Source organism: Pseudophryne corroboree, chromosome 4, assembly GCF_028390025.1.
Source record: "Pseudophryne corroboree isolate aPseCor3 chromosome 4, aPseCor3.hap2, whole genome shotgun sequence".
Lineage (NCBI taxonomy): Eukaryota > Metazoa > Chordata > Amphibia > Anura > Myobatrachidae > Pseudophryne > Pseudophryne corroboree.
The window spans coordinates 612480968-612495004 of record NC_086447.1 but is presented as its reverse complement, the minus strand read 5'-3'; positions in this window follow the sequence as shown (position 1 = coordinate 612495004).

Below are 14037 nucleotides of genomic sequence, written 5' to 3'. Positions count from 1 at the left end.
CTCCTACAGTACAACATTAAAAACACATTGGGGGGTATCCAATTAGTTGCGGTTATTGGCCAATAAAACTGGGCAATTATGATGATTTTAGTCCAATGGTCATTGTATGGCTATACAATTATAGCCCGTTCTTATTGGACGAGAACACATGGGATCCGGGGGAAGTTCCCGCACCCATGTGTCATTCACGGCTCTGATGGCTGGTAGTCGGGGATTAACCTTTGCATGCCTCATATTACCCAATAAATAATCGTTATGGTAAAACTTACCGTTGATAAAGTTATGTCTCCTAAGTCCACAAGCTCCACAGGATAACATTGGGATATGACGACGTGATAGCGGATTTGCACCAAACAGTCAAAGCTTTCGGCCTTCCAGCATGCAACGGGCCCGTCCATATATCCCTGCCTCCTGGCTCAGGCAAATCAGTTTTTTTTCCAAAGCTAAAGGCAGGAGCATCATAGAGAGCTTTAATCAGACGAGAAGAACACACATGCACACCCTCCCGTACAAGAAGGAAGGAAGAGGTTAGTGAGTGAAAAGGATCCTCAAATCAGGTGCGTCAGGGTTGGAATCAGTGTGGACTTAGAAGAAATAGCGTTATCAACAGTAAGTTTAACCATAACGATTATTTCTCCGGCAGGGTCCACAGGTTATCCACAGGATAACACTGTGATGTCCCAAAGCAATTTAGTGTTGGAGACGCTCCTGATTGGACAGGAGAATCCTTCGCCCGAATTCAGCGTCCTGAGAGGCAAAGGTATCAAAGGCATAATGTCTAATGAATATGTTAATGGAAGACCATGTTGCCACCTTACATATCTGTTCTACTGAAGCACCACGTTGTTCTGCCCATGACGGATCTACCTTACGAGTAGAGTGAGCAGAGACATTAGCCGGAACAGGAAGATCAGCTTGAGAGTAGGCTTCTGAAATTGTCATCCGAAGCCACCCCGCCAGTATCTGCTTATCAGCAGGCCATCCTCTTTTGTGAAATCCGTAGAGAACGAAGAGTGTGTCTGTCTTTCTGATGGTATTGGTACGATCCACGTAGATCCTTAAGGCACGGACTACGTCCAATGATGCATCTCCCGCAGAAAGGTCTGACCCCTGGAAGGCCGGGACTACAATTTCTTCTTTAAGGTGGACTTTAGACACCACGTTAGGAAGATACCCAGATTTGGTTCTGAAAACCGCTCTATCTGGATTAAAAAAAAAAAAAATCAGAAAAGGAGGACAACATAATGCCCCTAAATCTGAAACTCTTCTAGCTGAAGCAACAGCCAGTAGAAAGAGAACTTCAGCCGTCAACCATTTAAGATCCACTCATTTAAGTAGTTCAAATGTGGCAACTTAAAAGGGCCTTTAGGACTAAACTTAAGTGCAAGGCACTGTAGGAGGAACAAAAGGAGGTTGAATGTACAGCATTCCCTGGAAAAAAGTGCGCACATCCTGTAGGTTAGCAATTTTCTTTTGGAACCATACAGTCAATACTGACACTTGCACTCTCAAGGAAGCCACCCATAGACCTTTGTCCATTCCTGCCTGAAGAAATGCCAAGACTCTGGAAGCTCTGGGTCAAATTTCCTGTCACTGCACCATTCAGTGTCACTTGCCATATTCGGTGATAAATGCGAGCTGAGGAAGGTTTCCTTGCTCTGAGCATTGTTTAAATTACCTGTTTTGAGAATCCTCTTGCTTTCAGGATGGAAGTCTCAAGAGCCACGCCGTCAAAGACAGTCGATCCAGGTGCTTGTGATAGCAAGGACCCCGAGACAGTAGATCTGGACATTGAGGGGAACATCCATCGACATTCTCTGCAGATCTGTGTACAAATGTCTTCTGGGCCAAGCTGGAGCTATTAGTATCACGGCGGCCTTTCCTTGTTTTACCTTTCGCATTACCCTGGGTAAAAGGGCGATTGGTGGAAACACATAGGCCAGACGAAAGTCCAATCTCACTGACAGGGCAACCACAAAGAATGCTCTGGGATCCTTTGTTCTTGACCCGTAAGCGGGAACTTTGTTGTTCTGGCATGATGCCATGAGATCTATTTCTGGTAAACCCCATTTGTCTACCAGAATTTGGAAGACCTCTGGGTGTAAAGCCCATTTGTTTACATGAATGGTGTGTCGACTGAGAAAACCTGCTTCCCAGTTTAGGACTCCCAGAATGAACACAGCAAACAAGTCTGGAAGATGAAGTTCTGCCCACTTTAATCTGAAACTTACCTCCTTCATTGCATTCTGGCTGCGAGTTCCTCACTAATGGTTGAGATATGCTACTGCCGTTGCATTATCCGAGCGGATTTGGACTGGTTTCCCCTGAAGGATGTCCTTTGCCTGAATAAGTGCCATATATATGGCCCGAAGTTACAATATATTTATTGGCAGGTAACTTTCTTGCTTGGTCCACTGGCCCTGGAAGCAACTCCTTCCCGACACTGCTCCCCAGCCCTAAAGACTGGCATCTGTTTTTTCTAAATTTCCCAATCTGATATCTAAAAGAGTCTCCCTTTGTCCAGATGGGATGTCTGTAGTCACCAGGCTAATGACCTCCGTACTTCCAGAGGAAGGACCATAGTCTGCATTTTTATTGTCTGATGATAACCATTTCATTTGGGAAGGATCAGACGTTGCAGAGGCCTCAAATGGAACTGAGCATACTCCACCATGTCGAATGTCGACACCATCAACCCCATCACACGCATTGTGGCCTGAAGGGATACCCTTTGCCTGTGTAGCAGCTCCTGAATCCTTGACTGAATCTTGGATATTTTGTTCAGAGGTAGAATTACTCTCTGAATTCCTAAATCCAGCACAGCCCCCAAAATAAGTCGTACGTTGTGGTGACGGAACAAGGGACGACTTTGCCCAAATTATGAGTCAACCGTGTCTCTGTAAACAAGCTATTATCTGTTGCAGATGACACTGACGCAATTCCTGAGACTGTGCCAGGATTAATAAGTCGTCGAAGTATGGAAAAATCTTTATCCCCTGCTGACGGAGATAAGATACCATCATCACCATAATTTTGGTGAATATGGCCTGAAACTGAAAATGATGCTGGAGGATAGCAAACCTGCCTCCGGCTCCATGGCCAAAATAATGGAACGTAAAGTCTCCATATGAAACCAAGGCACCCAAATGTACTTGTTCAGCACTTTGACATTGAATATGAGCCAGATCAACTCATTTGGTTTATGGACTAGAAACAGGTTGGAATAAAAACCTTCTCCTCGTTGTGCAGGAGGAACTGGAATTATCACTCCTGGCTGAAGCAACTTCTGAACTGCCTCTTGTAAAGCCCTGGCCTTCGTTTCCACTGAAGACGGGCTGGTACAAAAAAAAAAAAAAACTTTGAGGAGGGTGTTTATTGAAAGCAAACGCATAACCGTGAGATACAGCTTCTTGCACCTAGGCCTCTATGGTAGATTGCTGGCAGATCTGTGCAACTGAAGAAGTCGGCCTCCCACCCTGGGGTCCCCCAGGTGGAGGACCCCACCATCAGGCTGATGGCTGATCTTCTGATTTGGAAGCCGGTCCTCTGGCAGCCCAATGCTTTTTAGTTTTTTTTTTAATAAAGTAATTTTTATTCAGTAGTCTGGAGAAGAAGGTACAGACATTGCAGAGCATCGTCATAACACAAACAATACATCAAATTATCTTGAATCATAGCCACTTTTTTGAGCGAAGTTAACAGCATTGGACTATCAGGCCAAGTCCATGAGGGAATATACAAGGATTTCCTATTGGTCGGACCATTAGGGTCTGCAAAGTCCGTAGCCAAATATATTAGTCTCCAGTAACTTTTATGTTTACACCCTTAAACTAACCAGTAAGAAAAATAACAAAAAAGAAACAGAAGCAAAGTGAGAAGGAGCTCTCCGATTCAGTACCACATTAGTCATGCATATAAGTAGGCGAGCACGCAGGGCTCAACCGCCAAACGTCTCAAATATACATCATTAAACATTAGGTTTTTGATATGTTAGCACTTCAGTGCCCACTATATTTGGGGAACCAGGTGAGAGTGGGGGGAGTCTAGCCATGGAGACCAAACTTTTTCAAATTTGGCTGATGCGTTTTGTTTCATATATACGTATCTTTCCTTAATTATTGTATCATTAATTAAGGTCTTAAGCGCAGATATTAATGGGCCTCTAGGGGCCATCCACAGCCTCGCAATGCAAACCTTAGCCAAGGCACATACATTGCGAGCATAAAGACCCATTGAAACAGACAAAAAAGTAGAGCATCCCATCCCCAAAATACAGAATTGTGGGGTAAGCAGTCCGCCAGTCACTCCCGTACTCTCCAAAATTGACCTGACCCCCAACCAGAACACCCTCAACCTCGGGCAATCCCACACTAGATGCCAGAATGTTCCCACCGCCCACCCGCACTTAGGACAAAGGCCAGATCCGCCCGTCCCAAAAGTAGCCAGCCTAGCTGGAGTCATATATGTTCTGTGTAAAATGAAGAACTGAATTTGCTGATATCTGAGAGATTTGGTAACTTTGGCAGGATATTCCAGAGCAAGGACCCAGTCCTCCTCAGTTATTGGACCCATATCCTCCTCCCACTTTCCACGGAGACGTGTCAAAGGGTCCATATGGAGCTTGGCAAGAAGATATCCATATGCAAGGGAGACCATCTTAGCTCGACCCAAAGTAGCCACAAAGGTCTTGATGGGGAATGGGAGGATTCGTGGGGGGGATTCAGCAAATTGGGACTGGAGTGCGTGGCGAAGCTGGAGATATCTGAAGAAATAAGAATTGGGTAGGTCAGACTCATCTCTCATTTGTTAAAAGGATTTGAGTACATTATCTAGGTAGAGTTGAGAAATAGAAACCACCGATCTAGGGGCCCATACCTCCCGCCCCTCAAGTGTATGTAATTCAGGGAGCCAGTCAGAGTACCATAGGGGGGTATCTGGGTCCAGGCCATCGTACCTCAAGAGGTCTCTCAGGGCCCGCCATATCTTTAAGGCCTGGAAAATGATAGGGGGAAGAAACCGAGCCATGCTCCCACTCAGTAGCACCTGCACAGGAGAGAGGTGGGGAAAGTAACAGCGAACAAACTCACAATGTAAAGTGTCAGCCCCAGAGTCTTGCGCCCATACACTGATATGAGTCAGCTGAGCAGCGTAGTAATACATTTGAAAATTAGGCAGAGCCAGGCCACCGTCAGATCTCTGCCTGGTAAGGTTATTTAGCTGTATCCTAGGTCGTTTATTAGCCCAAATCAGTGAGGACAGAACGCTATTTAATTTCCTAAAGAATATTGGATAAATATATACCGGGGACTGGAGAATAATGTATAAGAGTTTGGGCAGTATAATCATTTTAATGAGGTTAACCCTGCCAGACACCGTCAGTGGAAGCTTACACCAAGTCTTGGATTTGCCCATGACCCACTGCATGGTCGGGTCCAGATTCAGAGGGACAAAATCAGAAGGGTCGTTAGTTATTTGGATTCCGAGGTACTTAAATTGTACCGTCCAACATAATGGCAGGGGGATTTTGGAAACAGTAGGAGGGGGGCCTATGACTGGCATAATGTGTGATTTAGGCCAGTTAATTCTAAGACCCGAGTGATCTCCAAAGTTCTCTATCACACGCAGCAGAATGGGCATTGACTTGGTGTAATCCTGCAAAAACAACAACATGTCATCGGCGTAAAGAGCTATTCTATCCTCACGTGAACCTGTACAAATTCCCACAATATCTGGGTGTGATCTTATCAAGCAGGCCAAGGGCTCGATGGCCAAGGCAAACAGCGTGGGGGATAGGGGGCAGCCCTGTCTAGTACCACGGGACAGTTGAAAAGAGGGGGATACATAACCATTCACCAAGATCCTGGCACTCGGATGTTGATACAGTAATTTAGTCCATCTTATAAAATTGGGTCCAAAGCCCATACAAGTCATCACCTCCCATAAATAAGCCCATTCAATGCTGTCAAAGGCCTTGGCCGCGTCTAACGAGACCACAGCCGAGTCAGAAGGGGAGTCATGTGGGAGTTGTAAAATGGTATACAGTCTACGTAGATTGATAGACGTGGACTTCCCTGGCATGAAGCCAGTCTGGTCCGGGTGAACGAGGGAGGTGATCACTGTGTTAAGCCGTACTGCCAATATCTTTGCCAGGATCTTAGCATCGGTGGGAATCAGGGATATCGGCCTATAGGAGTCTGGAGACCTAGGGTCCTTACCGGGCTTTGGGATCACTATTATAACTGCCTCTGACATAGAGGGGGGGAGTTCGTTACTGGCAAATATATCTAAGTATAGGGCATGGAGCCTGGGCCCAAAAAAATCAACATGATTTTTGTATACCTCGGAGGGAATTCCGTCACAACCCGGAGCCTTGCCATTAGGGGACATACCAATGGCCGCAGTCACCTCCTCGAGCGTCAAAGGCGCCTCCAGCAGCTCACTGGCTTCAGAGAAGAGTGCGGGCAGCGGGACACCCCCCAGATAGTCCGAAAGATCTAAAGTAGAGCATGTCAATTGTGAGTTATAAACCTCAGAGTAATAAGATCGGAATAACTGCGCAATGTCCGGTGTGGTGTCAACAAGTGAGCCATCTCCACCGGTCATTTGGGTGATCGTAGTCCCAGGACGATCATAATGTATCAGACGGGCCAGGAGGCCCCCCGTCCTATCAGCCTGCATATAAATATTAGTAGCCTTAAAAAGGAGGGATCGAGAGTTTTTATCAGACAGGTGGGCCAACCAAGCCGACTGAGCCACTAACCAGTGTGTCTTTGTCGCAGGGGCACCATCGGACAAATATTGGGATTCCAGTTCCCTAGAGTCCCTTTCAAGGGCCTGTTCTCTCTCCCTGGAGGACATTTTATGGGCCGCTATACGTCCAATATATGAACCTCTCAGGAATGCCTTAAATGAATCCCAAACTACTATACCCGGGGCAGACCCTACATTGTCGTTAAAGTAGCCCTCCCACTGAGTCTCCAGATCACCGCAGTCACCCAGCTGGGCCAGCCAAGAGGGGTGCAACTTCCAGTAAGAGTGCCCCCTCTGACTTTCCACAGCAAGAGTCATCAACAGAGGGGAGTGGTCAGAGACCCCTCGAGCCTCGTAGTGGATGTCAATAATCCCAGGGACGAGGGCGGGGGACACCAACATCAGGTCAATCCTGGAGAAGGAGCCATGAGTGTTGGAAAAACAGGAGAACTGACGGACCGCAGGGTGACGAAGCCTCCACACATCTACCCACTGCAAACTATTCAAAAAATCAGCAAACTTGGTAGGAGCACCACCCGCCAGCGCAACCCTCGGGGAGTGCCATCGGTCCAAAGATAAATCTAGGATGTTATTAAAATCGCCCAAGCAAATCACTGGGGTGGTAGGAGAAGGAGCAATGAAAGAAGCAGCCTGCTGCAGCACAGCATATGAAAAAGGAGGGGGGACATACACCGCTAAAATGTAATAGGGCTGGGAACTCAGCTTACACTCCATAAATACAAATCTTCCATACGGGTCAGTTTTAATCGATAACAACTCAAATTGCACTGACTTTTTAATCAGAACCGAGACACCCCTAGAAAAGGAGGAGTGAGAGGCATGGTAAGCCCAACCCACCCAGGCCCGTCGTAAGGACAGTAACCTATGTCCCTCCAAGTGGGTCTCACTGAGGCATGCAATATCCGGGTCATATTTCTTAATCATATTCAGAACCAGAGATCGTTTGATTTTGTTATTCAGACCTCGGACATTCCATGCCAGAAATTTTAGGTTAATCATGACCCCATGTAAGCTCTATGTACCACCCGGATAGACATCTCCCAAAATATCTCTTGAGAATCAGCATTATTAACACCAGCAACACATGACGTATATGAGCCCCGCGTTATAAACCATTGCATCTGAAATATTAAACATCCTTGCTTCAGAAAATATTTAAATAAGAAAAATAACAAACTAAAGAAAGAAAACCAAAAGCAGCAAAAGGAGGCGCAACTAGCAGCTTCCCAACTAACCGTTCCCTCCCCGTACACCACCCCAAACTCCGGCATACTTATATCCCGAACAATCAACCCAAACTACCAAGCGCTAAGAAGGCCTAGATTCTCAACTGAACCTCTAACCCTCTCTAACCAACACCACTTGGACGTAAAAGTCTTGAGCCACCAATGCAAAGGAGGGGGGCTCCCCGATCTTAGATCGTTTCCTCCGGCAGACCAGGCCCTTCAACGCAGGTCAGTCCGGAGCCAGTTGCCGAGCACCCGGCGCAAATCTGTCCAGCCATTGGGCCGCCTCTCTAGGGGGATTAAAAAACTTGGTCTCCCCATCCGCCACAACCCGGAGCCTTGAAGGAAACAGCATGGAGTATGAAATGTTGAGGTCTCGCAGACGCCGTTTAATGGGCATAAACTGGGCACGGTCCTTCTGGACGTCTGCGGCAAAGTCCGGGAAGGCCGACACCTTGACTCCATTGCGGACCAACGGGCCCTTCGTGCGACCCAAGCGGAGAACCGAGTCACGGTCCTTATAGTGCAGGAATTTGGCGATGAAGGTGCGAGGAGGGGCACCAGGAGGTAGCGGCCGAGACGGTATTCTATGTGCTCGCTCCACCGTGAATTGGGCCGTAAAGGACTCGGAGCCATACATCTCCTTAAGCCAGGACTCGAGGAAGTCCTCCGGCTGCGAACCCTCTTCTTTCTCAGGCAAGCATACAAATCTTACATTATTTCTGCGCAGCAGTCCCTCCATGTCTAAGAGCTTGGTCTGGAGGGAGGAAACCTGCTGGGTCACCGTGGATACGGACTGCTTTAGGGGGCCACACATATCTTCCAGATTGGAGACCCGTGTCTCCGCCTCACCCACTCTCTCTCGGATACGCTGAACATCTTGTCGGAGCAAGGAGAGATCGCACTGCACCTTCTCCATCTTATCGGAGAGACGCCGTTCACTGCCAGCTATAGCCTCCAGCACTTGTTGAATAGACGGCGCCTCCGCTGCCTCCGGGGAATTGACAGCAGACTCAGGAGGGGAGGTCGAGTGTGTTGGAGAGGCTCCATGAGAAGGAGCCGTTGTTACCTTGAGATTGGATTGTCTTGCAAATCTTTCTAGTTTGGCCGCGGCCGCACTCTGGCCGCCCTTAACCATATTGGACAGGAGCAGTCACACTCACCCCAAGTTAGGGTTACAGTATAGAAGTGTAATTAGAAGGCGGCTGCAGCAAGGGTGTGTATAATCAGTGGCGGGAACCAACCGTGCCCGGTCTGTAGGTCAAAATATCAATGGATAGGAAGCACAGGCTTGTGTAAAAGTAACAGTACGGACGGAAATATCCTGCCGTAAATTCCGGGAGGCAAAAGTAGGATATTGGTGTGCGGTACACTGTAGGATATTAATGCAGTACAGCAGTGTAGTCAGTTCCAATCTATATGCAGCTCCTGTGTGGTAGAATGGAAGAGCTGTGCAGTGGAAGTAGCTGACTTTGCCTCCAATCCCAGGTGGAGTTTAGCATAATTATTAAGAGATTAAGAATGGGAGAGATCAACATGTAGTGAGGACCCAGTGTGCAGAGACAGTTCACAGGGCACATGAGAATCCCCTTCAAATGAATGTAGCCTTTCCAAGCATGGATATTAGCCCAGAGCAGTGGGGCCGTCTGTATGAGCTTCTCCCAAAATGGCCGCTGTGTCCCTTCCCCTTCCCTAGGAGTACCTGTTTCTTCTCCGGGTATCGGGGCTCCGGGCCGCAGCTTCCACCTCCCAGTCGTCCCGGGGTGTCTGGCGGCAGCGGCAGCCACCGCTCCAGCTCCGGGTGTCACGCGGCCGAGGGAGCCGAAATTGAGGCCGGGGATCCGGCGGAGGCACAGGCCGCAGGGCCGGAAGTCAGCCGTCGTCGCCCCACGAGTCCCGGAGACTGCGAAGGAGGATGCCCGCCGGTGCCCAGCAGTATGAGGGAGGTATTCAGCCTGGGTAAGGACACCAGAGGGGGTCAGGATGGATGAAAGGATTATTGCAGCCGGGGAGCTCCCAAGATCCGCAACCTACTCCTTAGCTGCCGTGGCCACGCCCCCATGCTTTTTAGTTTTACTAGACTTGTCAGATTGAGACTGTTTGCCATAACCCTTTTCTTTTGCTTTTCCTCGAGTCCGAAAGGGCCGAAAAGCTGGAAATCTAGGCTTGGATTTGTGTGTGGAAGGAAACTTTACTTTCTTGGAATCTGCTTCTAAATCCAAAACACTGTTTAATTCTTTACCAAAAATATCTCCAATAAAAGGCAAATACTCCAGAACCTTCTTGGATTCTGAGTCAGCTTTCCATGTACGTAGCCAGACCGCTCTGCGAGCTGCTACTGTTCAGGCTGATGCCTGAGAAGCAATTGTACCCATATCCAAAGCTGCTACTTCCATAAAAATAGTCGCCTGTTTGATATGTGAAATAATAGGATTTTAATATCTACCGGTAAATCCTTTTCTCTGAGTCCGTAGAGGATGCTGGGGTCACATTTGAACCATGGGGTACAGACAGGATCCGCAGGAGACATGGGCACTTTAAGACTTTGAAAGGGTGTGTACTGGCTCCTCCCTCTATGCCCCTCCTCCAGACTCCAGTTATAGGAACTGTGCCCAGGGAGACGGACATTTCGAGGAAAGGATTTATTGTTTAAGGTGAGATACATACTAGCTCACACCTCAAGCATGCCGCACAACGGGGCATTTAACAGAACACAAGCCAACGGCATGACCAATTGCAGCAACATGCTGGCAATAAACGTAACACATGTGTATAACCACAACTAATAACTGCAGATACAGTACGCACTGGGACGGGCGCACAGCATTCTCTACGGACTGAGAGAAAAGGATTTACCGGTAGGTATTAAAATCCTATTTTCTCATACGTCCTAGAGGATGCTGGGGTCACATTAGAACCATGGGGTTATACCAAAGGTCTAGAACGGGCAGGAGAGTGCGGATTACTCTGCAGCACCAATTGACCAAATTTTAGGTCATCATCGGCCAAGGTATCAAACTTGTAAAACTTAGCAAAAGTGTTTGATCCCGACCAAGTAGCTGCTCGGCAAAGCTGTAACGCCGAGACCCCTCAGGCAGCCGCCCAGTACGAGCCCACCTTTCTAGTAGAATGGGCCTCCACCGATTTTGGTAACGGCAATCCTGCCGTGGAATGAGCACGCTGAATCGTACCGCAGATCCAGCGCGCAATGGTCTGCTTGGAAGCAGGACATCCAATCTTGTTGGGAGCATACAGGACAAACAGAGCCTCTGTTCTCCTAATCTGAGCCGTTCTGGCGACATAAATCTTCAAAGCTCTGACCACATCCAGAGACTTTGACTCAGCGAAGGCGTCAGTAGCCACAGGCACCACAATAGGTTGGTTCATGTGGAAAGAGGAAACCACCTTTGGTAGAAATTGCTGACGTGTCCTCAATTCAGCTCTATCTTCATGGAAGATCAAATAAGGGCTCTTGTGAGACAAGGCCGCTAACTCAGACACCCGCCTTGCAGATGCCAAGGCCAACAGGATGACCACTTTCCAAGTGAGGAACTTCAACTCCACCTTCTGTAAAGGTTCAAACCAATGTGATTGAAGAAACTGCAACACCACATTAAGATCCCATGGTGCCACTGGAGGCACAAATGGAGGTTGGATGTGCAACACGCCTTTCACGAAAGTCTGAACTTTTGGAAGGGAGGCCAATTGTTTCTGAAAGAAAACCGATAATGCTGAAATTTGTACCTTAATTGAGCCCAATTTTAGGCCCGCATCTACACCTGCTTGTAGAAAATGGAGAAAACGTCCTAGCTGAAACTCTTCTGTAGGAGCCTACTAGGATTCACACCAAGAAACATATTTTCTCCAAATACGGTGGTAATGTTTAGACGTTACCCCTTTTCTGGCATGAATAAGTGTGGGAACGACTTCACTGGGAATACCCTTACGGGCTAGGATTTGTCGCTCAACCGCCATGCCGTCAAACGTAGCCGTGGTAAGTCCTGATACACGCACAGCCCCTGTTGTAACAGGTCCTTGCGCAGAGGAAGAGACCAGGGATCTCCTATGAGTAATTCCTAAAGATCTGGATACCAAGACCTCCTTGGCCAGTCTGGAACAATGAGGATCGCCCGAATCTTTGTTCTTCTTATGATCTTTAGAACTTTTGGAATGAGAGGAAGTGGAGGGAATACATACACCGACTGAAAAACCCACGGTGTTACCAATGCATCCACTGCTATTGCTTGAAGGTCCCTTGACCTGGAACAATATCCCCAACGACTTGTCACCTCTGCGAAGACTTCTTGGTGGAGGCCCCACTCTCCTGGATGGAGATCGTGTCTGCTGAGGAAGTCTGCTTCCCAGTTGTCCACGCCTGGAATGAAGACCGCTGACAGAGCGCTTGTATGCTTTTCCGCCCAGCGGAGAATCCTTGTGGCTTCTGCCATCGCCGCTCCAGTTTTCATTCCGCCCTTACGGTTTATGTACGCTACTGCTGTTACATTGTCCGACGGGATCAGTACGGGCAGATCTCGAAGAAGATGTTGCGCTTGCAGAAGGCCGTTGTAAATGTCCCTTAACTCCAGAACGTTTATGTGGAGACAAGTTTCCTGACTTGACCATCTTCCTTGGAAGTTTTTTCCCCAGAGTGACTGCCCCCCAGCCTCGGAAGGCTTGCATCCGTGGTTACTAGGATCCAGTCCTGGATTCCGAACCTGCGCCCCACTAGGAGGTGAGAGCTGTGCAGCCACCACAGGAGTGAGATCCTGGTCTTGGAAGACAGGATTATCATCCGGTGCATGTGTAGGTGGGACCCGGACCACTTGTCCAACAGGTCCCACTGGAACACTCTGGCATGGAACCTGCCAAACTGAATGGCCTCATAGGCCGCAACCATCTTCCCCAGCAACCAAATGCAATGATGGATTGACACTCTTGCTGGTTTCAGAACTTGTTTGACCAGACTCTGGATCTCCAGAGCCTTTTCCATTGGAAGAAAAGCTCTCTGAAGTTCTGTGTCCAGTATCATTCCCAAAAACGACAATCGCATTGTTGGAAGCAACTGTGAGACTTTGGCAAGTTTAGGAGCCAACCATGTTGTTTAAGAACTGTCAGGGAGAGTGCAATGTTTCGCACCAACTGGTCCCTTTATCTCGCCTTTATCAGGAGATCATCCAAGTACGGGATAATAGTGACTCCTTGTTTGCGAAGGAGAACCATCATTTCCGCCATCACCTTGGTGAAAATCCTCGGAGCCGTGGATGAACCAAACGGCAACGTCTGAAATTGGTAATGACAATCCTGAATCGCAAATCTCAGGAAAGCCTGATGCGGAGGATAAATGGGAACATGTAAGTAGGCATCCTTTATGTCCACCGAAACCATGAAATCTCCTTCCTCCAGACTGGAGATCACTGCCCTGAGAGATTCCATTTTAAATTTGAACTTCTTCAGGTAGAAATTTAGGGATTTCAGGATTAGGATTGGCCTGACCGAGCCGTCCGGCTTCGGGACGACGAAAAGGCTTGAATAAAAGCCTTCTCCCCGTTGTGACGGGGGAACCAGGATAATGACTTGATTCTGACACAACTTTTGTATCGCTTACTACCTCCCTGTCCAGAGGAGAAACTGGTAAGGCCGATTTGAAAAATCGGCGAGGGGGAACATCTTGAAACTCCAGTTTGTACCCCTGGGACACTATTTGTAAAACCCACGGATCTAGGCCAGAACGAATCCAGAACTGACTGAAGAGTTTTAGACGTGCCTCCACCGGTGCAGACTTCCGCAAGAGCCCCAGAGTCATGCGGTGGATTTGGCAGAAGCAGGGGAAGACTTCTGCTCCTGCGAACTCGACAAGGTTGTTGATCCTTTACCTCTTCCCCTCCCTCTACTAGCAAGGAAGGAAGAGCCTCGCCCTCTTCTGTATTTATTGGGCCGAAAGGACTGAATTTGATAGTGGTGCGTTTTCTTTTGTTGCTGAGGAACATAAGGTAAAAAAGATGACTTACCCGCGGTAGCCGTAGATACCAAATCATCGAGG